Source organism: Gymnoscopelus microlampas (genome assembly GCF_963454915.1).
Source record: "Gymnoscopelus microlampas genome assembly, chromosome: 16".
NCBI lineage: Eukaryota > Metazoa > Chordata > Actinopteri > Myctophiformes > Myctophidae > Gymnoscopelus > Gymnoscopelus microlampas.
Genome location: NC_139953.1, coordinates 45,273,613 through 45,281,499, shown reverse-complemented (window position 1 = coordinate 45,281,499; position 7,887 = coordinate 45,273,613). Strand labels below are relative to the sequence as shown.

The window sequence follows — 7,887 nt, the reverse complement described above, 5'->3', positions numbered from 1 at the left end:
AGGTGGGCTCCAAATGGGCAAATATATGTCGGAACCATGTGGGCGCCACCTGTGTTTGCTATATGGGTTTGAACTGGGACCTGAATGGGCCTGAAATGGGTTCCAGCTGGGCAAATTACATGTGACCCATGTAGGCCACACTTGTGTTGGCCCATTTAGGGCTCCAACTGGTTTTGCACATGGGTTCCACCAAGCACCCACTTGTGTTAGCCCATATGGCCTTAAGTTGGTTTCTGACTGGGTCTTAGGTGGGGTCCAAATGGGCAATTTGATGTCGGAACCATGTGGGCGCCACCTGTGTTTGCCAATATGGGCTTGAACTGGGACCTGAATGGGCCAGAAATGGGTTCCAGCTGGTTAAATTACATGTGACCCACGTAGGCCACACTTGTGTTGGCCCATTTAGGGCTCCAACTGGTTTTGCACATGGGTTCCACCAAGCACCCACTTGTGTTAGCCCATATGGGCTTAAGTGGGTTTCTGACTGGGTCTTAAGTGGGGTCCAAATGGGCAATTTGATGTCGGACCCATGTGGGCCTCACCTGTGTTAGCCCATATGGGCTTAAGTGGGTCCTGACTGGGTCTTAGGTGGGGTCCAAATGGCCAATTGTATGTCACACCCATCTAGGCCTCACCTGTGTTTGCCCATGTGGGCTTGAAGTGGGATCTGAATGGGCCTTAGGTGGAGTCCAACTGGGCACGTTTGAGACCCATGTAGATCCCACTTCTAGCAGCCCAAGTGGGTAACATCCGGGCCCTTTGCCAACATGGGTTTCAAGTTGGTCCTGAAGGGATTTAAATAGGAGAATTAAACAGTATATTGACAAGAACCATGTTTAACTACTGCTAAGTTTTACCAGGGTGAAAAAACAATATCAGACAATATATCTTTTGACAATGTTTATTTCTGGGAACTTTCGGCCTTCTGGTTGTAAAATACAAAATACAAAATGCTTTGGTATTTTTAAAATATAAAATGTATACATGGAAATAAAGTGTAGACAGTATTGGGCCAATATGCATCTTCAAGTCTCGTAAACAATCCATTTAACTCTCGTAAATTATCATTAAGATAGAACTCTTGTAAACAATCATTTGTAATGATGTATACATGACACATAACAGTGCAACTCTAAAGTAACAACTTAAATGTTCTGGACACAAACTAATAAGGAACCCATATCTCTTAACTCAACTACAACAAAAGGAGGGTTCTTCTCATGAAGTAGTTAATTATTCCAGCAGAGGGCCATTTCAGCCAACAAATCCTGAATGATAAACACACCACAAACTGTGTGTGTGTGTGTGTGTGTGTGTGTGTGTGTGTGTGTGTGGCCTATTGGACCTGTTCCTGATTTTCCTGTGTTCCCTGTGTTCCCTGTGTTCCCTGTGTTTTCGAGGGATCTTCTAGCTCGTAGGGTCCGGTTTCCACCACGGTCTCGAGCTCCGGTGAACCATTTGGACACGGCCAACTCTGCCTCCTTCTGGTTTATTTCCTGCGTGACGGCGTTCTTCTTTATTGCCCTTAAAGATAAATGACAAGAAGCCAACTTAGTAATGCTGGCTTGATTTTTACATTATGAAACCATATAAGACAGACATCTTTTATATACACATATCGCTGAGAAATGTGTATGCTTTTTAAAAACAACCGAGTCAAATCTGAGAACAGTTCATTAGAGTTGTACTCCAAGCTATTCACACGGCCAAGTGCTACAGGAAAAATGCAGGATTATGTATAGAACCTGGTGGCTAAGATGTTCTGATGCATTATTGAGCATTCTTTGCTGAACAGAAAAAGAAAATGGAACAATAATTTTAAATGTCTTGAGCTATGGTGGCAATTTAGTTTTCATGTAGAACAACTAAGTTCAGGTGGCACCATATGTTATGGCAATAACACAAAATCTAATTTACCATATAGAACGTCAAAAAGTGCCAGTCCTCGGAACGCCTTCTTGCCACTGCGTCCGAAAAGGTTATACTCGAGTGCCAGCTTATTGGTCAGGAGGAACCCCATCATCCTCCTGACACAACGGTCCACGGAAGTCCCCCCAATGTCTGCAACCATGGCAATCTGAGTATGATAAAAGTCACAGGAAGGAAATTCTGTATTAAGTGAACAGCTAAGATGTCAATGCCCGTTGTGTGCATGCACTCAAAGGGCAGGTTAACAGACTACCAATGTGATTAGAAAATACAAGCACATTTTGAAGTGAATAAGAGATTTAGAAAATACAAGTACATTTTGAAGTGAATAAGAGATTTGAACTTACAACTGCAGACTTAAAGTCAGGGTCACCCAGCTTTAAGTTCATGGACTCGAGATCTGCCTACGTGTCCAGCGGGAACACAGCTCCTTCAGGCAGCATGTTCAGCATCTGCCATGGACCTTCTGAGTGCTCTTTACTTCCTCTAGGAGTCTCACGAGCTGGGTGAACATTTGTTCTCCCATGCCTGGTGCTCGTGGTGCTGGACTTGGGCTGCTCATTGGGGTTCCAGCTGTGGGTCGTCTTATTGGGGGTCCGGCTGTGGGTTGACTGTTCCAGCTGTGGGTCGTCTTATTGGGGGTCCGGCTGTGGGTTGACTAGGGGTTCCAGTGCGGTGGCTCATCTGGGTCCCAGTGGGGCGGCTCTGTCACAGTTGATAATAATAAACTTTATTTGTAAAGCACCTTTCATGACATGACATGCAGCTCAAGGTGCTTACAATTACAGTAAAGTAAAACTAATTTAACGATAAAGCAAAAAAAGAAAGCAAAAGCATAACAGCATTTAAAAATCAACCAAAAGCCAGAGTGAAGAAATAGGTCTTCAGCTGTGTTTTAAAGCTATTCACAGAGGCTGCCTGCCTTAGGTGTAATCGGAGTTTATTGGGGTGCTCACGTTTGTGGGTTCAGTGGGGCGGCTGATCAGGTTTGCAGTTGGGCGGCTTGCTCTTGGTCTTCCAACTGGGGTGTCCACACTCGGGATTCCAACGGGACTGGGGGTTCTTCTGGGACTCGGGGTTTCTAAACATAATGTAACATTTCAAGATGTTAAATTCTCTGTATATTTTATAAAAAAGAATAAAATCTAATTCCATACTTTACATACTTGTCTGAGAAGAGGGAGATACACCGGGGCTGCTGCTTGGACTGCTGATCGGACTTGGACTGCGGCTCCTGTGTCTTTTGGGGGGGGGGGGGGGAGGTGGTAGGAGGTCATCATCGAAAGCTTCCGATTCCTCCTCACTCGTGAGCGCCTCCCTCTGTTTTTGCGGTGGCCTACATTCAGTTAAAAACATACATTTTAGCAAACATAAAAAAGTAACTTTAAGCAGTAGTTCTCAAAATCGAGTCCGGGGACCCCATGGGTCCTTGAGGGGGTTCCAGAGCATTCCTTGCAAAATGTATTAAAAAAGTACAGGCAAGAGGGACAAATCAGTTTAACCATGCATACGTCAACCATTTGAAAATTGCTGATCTACATGCTCACAACATGTCGCAATGCAAGACGTGGTGAGCTTGTAGATCGGTTATTTTCATTTTTTTTGTAACAATGAAATAGGGCATTCATTTACGAAAAAACAAAAAGTTACAAAGAGATACAAGGTTTCACAACAATATCATGAATACCAGTGATCAAAGCTACAGAAACAGAACATTAAATAATGAGTTGATATTTAATTTATACAATCATGCTGTTTGTTGTGCATGGTGAGGGCTTGCATGTCAAACAGCTCATATATGAGAAATATAGCATGAAATGACATGGAGGAGCGAGCGAGCAGGAGTGTGAGGAATTGGAATGTGGTCGTCAGTCTAACCTGCTTGCTTTCTCCGGACTCGCATCTAATCTTCACCTCCTGGCTCAGAGGTGGGACTAATGCGTCAAATAATTATAATGGGTTAGATACAGGGGGAAATTCCAGGTTTCAGGGGTCCTTGAGGGCAGGGGTCTTCAACAGGGGGTCTGGGACCGTTTGGGGGTCCTCAGAGTCACTACAGGGGGTCCCACAAATCTTTGTGTGATATGATAATGTTTTTGTTTTACATGTTGTTCTACATGTTTAACCACTTGAACCCTAGTATCCCTTTTCTGAGGAGAACTTTAGCCAAAAATAGCCGATCTACAAGCTCAAAACGCCTTGCAGCGCGAGGCGTTTTGAGATTGTAGATCGGCTATTTTTGGGAAAGACATATACAGTAGGTGTGTAGAGGGAAAAAAGAGCAGCAAAAGTTTATCTGAAACACAATTCTATACAATATAGAAGGGGTCCCTGCTTCATCTCTCTCTCAGCCAGGGGGTCCTTGGTCTGAAAACGTTGAAGACCCCTGCTTGAGGGGGTCCTCAGATAAATCCCCAGATAAATGAAGGCTAGTTAGGAACCAAATGGACCCTTATGTAGCTGTAACTCTCAGGGTGTATGGTGGTCCGTGGTCTAATGCAGGGGTTCTCAAAGTGGGGTCCGGGAGGGCCCTATATTCATCAGCTATTTAAAAAAAGAAAAACCTTGACATAACACCACAAATCTTGTATAGGGTCCTTGGCACAAAATCTTTTCAGATGGGGTTCCGTGGTCAAATACACACCTTGACAAGAAAACATTTTAGAACCATTGCCTAACAACAGCTATTTTTAGTTACCTCCTGTGTCGTCTTCGGGATGCATCATCACCATCAGTCGCTATGTCCGATGACGTCTCTCCCAGCTGGAGCTTCTCACGAGCCACTGCGTATGTCTCTTCAGGAAGAACACAAAAACAGGGGAAGGGGACATTAAAGCAATTTTTCAAAGTTAAAACAATATGATGCCAAAGTTAAACCTTTGAATGGCACAGGCTATCATAAGCCTATCATTGCCTACTTGCACATACATTGTAACCAGGGGTGCACATAACTTTATAGCGAGGAAAAAAGGACGCTCTGCTTTTAAATTACGCCGATCTTCGCCGTTTTTTTTCCTCACGCTGTTAGGTAAAGCCCTCCAGGTTGGTGCCCTGTGCTGCTGCGCTGATTTTATCCGCCAGATTGGGACGTTCACGGCATATTTTGCACCATTACGGTGCGTTCATCATCGGTGACGAGTGCCTCTAACAGCCACTGCTGGCTGCGTGCACGCAGCGAGGCAATGCGAGGCGAAGCGAGGCAACGCGAGTCAACACTCATACAATCACGTGCAGCATGCGTCCTCTACCCCTGCGTGTAATGGCTGTACATGGGGCCGACGGGTGCTTTAGAGTGATTGTGTGAGTATGGCTTCAGGAAGTAAATTCCTAGCCTCCATCTCCAAGCTTTTATTTTTTAGTTTTGCTAAAAAATAAAAGCTTGGAAATTCCTGTCCCAGCTGTTGGTACGCAAAAGCGCCTCGCGTTGTCTGATGTGGTGCGCATTTTTTATTTTGGGTGCGCATGCGCACCTGCGCACCAGTTATGTGCACCCCTGATTGTAACACTCCTTGTAAAAGCTAAGCTACTGGTGGCAAACTTGTTTTCAATGTGGAATAACAAATGAGCCTTGAGCCTTCATGAGCCTTGTCAAAAGTAACAAGTGGGTGCATGATGTTGCGCTCCCTTTCCACCAGTTAGAGCAGCTGTATGCTGTGGCATGCTTCTACTATTGTACATCAAATGTTTTGCAAAACTTCAACATTTAATGTAGAAATGCGGAACAATTAAAAACTCAAATTTACCATATTATGCAACATAATATTATGCAACATAAAAAAGACGCAGGTTTTGGAACTTCTTATTATGACGGATACAAAAGGTTGGACTGCATCATTCTTCTGGTACAATCATCTAATGAAATGCCTCCTATGTCTCAACCATGGCAACCTGAGTATATGGTAAAAGTCACAGGAAGGAAATGCCATATTAAGAGAACGGCAAAGATATCAACGCTCTGATCCTAACATGGTTAGAAAATACAAGCACATCTTAAAGTGAATATGAGATTTGAACTTACAACTCCAGACACGAATACAGCTTGTCATTTGTGGACTGGACATCTTCATCTCCAATTTACTTAGACAAAGAGAGAAGAATTACCCAAAAGAAAAAGAGACACACACACACACACACACACACACACAGACACACAAAACATTTTTTTTTTTAAAGCTTGTATGGAATTCATCAAGACTGTGTATGTGTTTCAATGTTTAGCAGTGTAAAACCTTGGCAGTGTAAAGTAACTAAGTACATTTACTCAAGTGCTGTACTTAAGTACAATTTTGAGGTACTTTCACTTCACAGAAATACTTCCAATTTTAAGTACTTTTACTTCTACTCCACTACATCTCAGAGTCAAATATTCTACTTTTACCCCACTACAATTATTTGAAAACTTTAGTTACTTTGTAGATTTTGATTAGTATTACAAAACATACATTAGCCACTTCAGCCATTTGAAATAAGCAGATCTACAAGCTCACAATGTGTCGCATCGCAAAACATTGTGAGCTTGTAGATCTGCTATTTTCAAACGTTTTTCTGCATTTCAAAACTTGAAATGAGACATTCTGCATAATGAGTACTTTTACTTTTGATACTTTAAGTACATTTTTATAACAAAAACTAGCATTCTAGCTAACATTATGCATTGTTTTTTTCCCCCCATAAACAATAGCATTCCTATTATGAGGGAAACATCCGCCCAATTCTCCCAAAATAGCAGATATACAAGCCAAAATAAAAAGTACATTTTTAATTCCGGACTTTTACTTGTAATAGAGCAGTGGTTCTCAAACTTTTTCATGTCAAGGACCCCCAAATTGACACTTATTAGCCCGCGGACCCCCATTTGAAAAGATATGCCAGGGACCCCCCATAAGAGAAGATTTTTACGGCTCTATAGCAGTGATTCTCAACCATTTTAATTTCAAGGACCGCCAGTTTGACATGCATTAGGCTATGGACCCCCATTTAATGGCATTTATATCTCTGGGACCCCAATTCATATTGTACAATCAATGTTAATCTAACTCTGAGAGTGTACAAATGGAACCAAATGGACCCGTTAGGGTCCATTTGGTTCCATTTGTACACTCTCAGAGTTACAGACCCATAAGGGTCCATTTGGTTCCTGTCCATCATTTAGCTGGGGACCCCCTGGAACCCCCTCAAGTACCCCTGGGGGTCCCCGGACCCCACTTTGAGAACCAACGTAATAGAGTATTTCTACATTGCAGTATTGATACTTTTACTGGATAGGCTGGATTGGTGCTGCTCAGATGCAATCTAAAGCCAACCTGGTATATCCGGTAAATTTTCACATACACACACATGCAAACATGATGTCGTTTCCGTATCCGCTCTAGACCGGAACTGTTGCCTACTAAGTCAAGTGAATTAATAACAGACCAGTCCAGTTAGCTCCGTTCATTCTTTTTTCTTTTAGTTCACCATTATAAATTAACAAACTGCTTCACAGTGGTGCTGGTTACAACTATGCTTATGCAATTATTAAAAACGCTAAAAATCTATAATTTTATACACAGAGATAAACTAATGAGAATGCATTTTAATCACGAAACGGCGAGCTAACGTGAACTAGCATGCTAGCTAATATTATGCATTACTCTCCGGACTTGCCACGGCAATATAAAATCATAATAAGTTTAATCAAACGATGGTGGTATCTGAACGGGTACAAACTATATTACTGGCCCCAAAAAATGGAGGGAAACAGCTTGTTGTTACTTACATAAAAACATATCTCATCACTGCTCCAACACTCCGTCTCCTTGGAGTGTATCCAATCCGAGAAATAGATCCGGAGATTCTGGAACTATTTCTTTTAATGTCCAACAACCTTTTATTGATTTTATTTTGGTTTGTTTCAGCTAAAAAAATCTCCTTCTAACGAAGGCTGGCATACGTTAAATTCACCGAGCGGTTTGAGAA

General features: G+C 42.5%; 1 long non-coding RNA gene across 2 annotated transcripts; it reads right to left on the bottom strand.

Annotated features, from left to right (window-relative positions):
* Positions 1 to 1,385: 1,385 nt before the first annotated feature.
* LOC311063712 lies at positions 1,386 to 6,009 on the bottom strand. Of its 2 annotated transcripts, none has more exons than XR_014602634.1 (7): positions 5,948 to 6,009; positions 4,628 to 4,724; positions 3,096 to 3,265; positions 2,886 to 3,010; positions 2,277 to 2,634; positions 1,918 to 2,077; positions 1,386 to 1,524 (listed from the first exon to the last, which is right to left on the bottom strand). It is a non-coding gene; the product is annotated as an uncharacterized lncRNA (long non-coding RNA). The 2 variants fall into 2 exon arrangements; XR_014602635.1 differs by lacking the exon at positions 5,948 to 6,009 and adding an exon at positions 5,673 to 5,793.
* Positions 6,010 to 7,887: the final 1,878 nt, after the last annotated feature.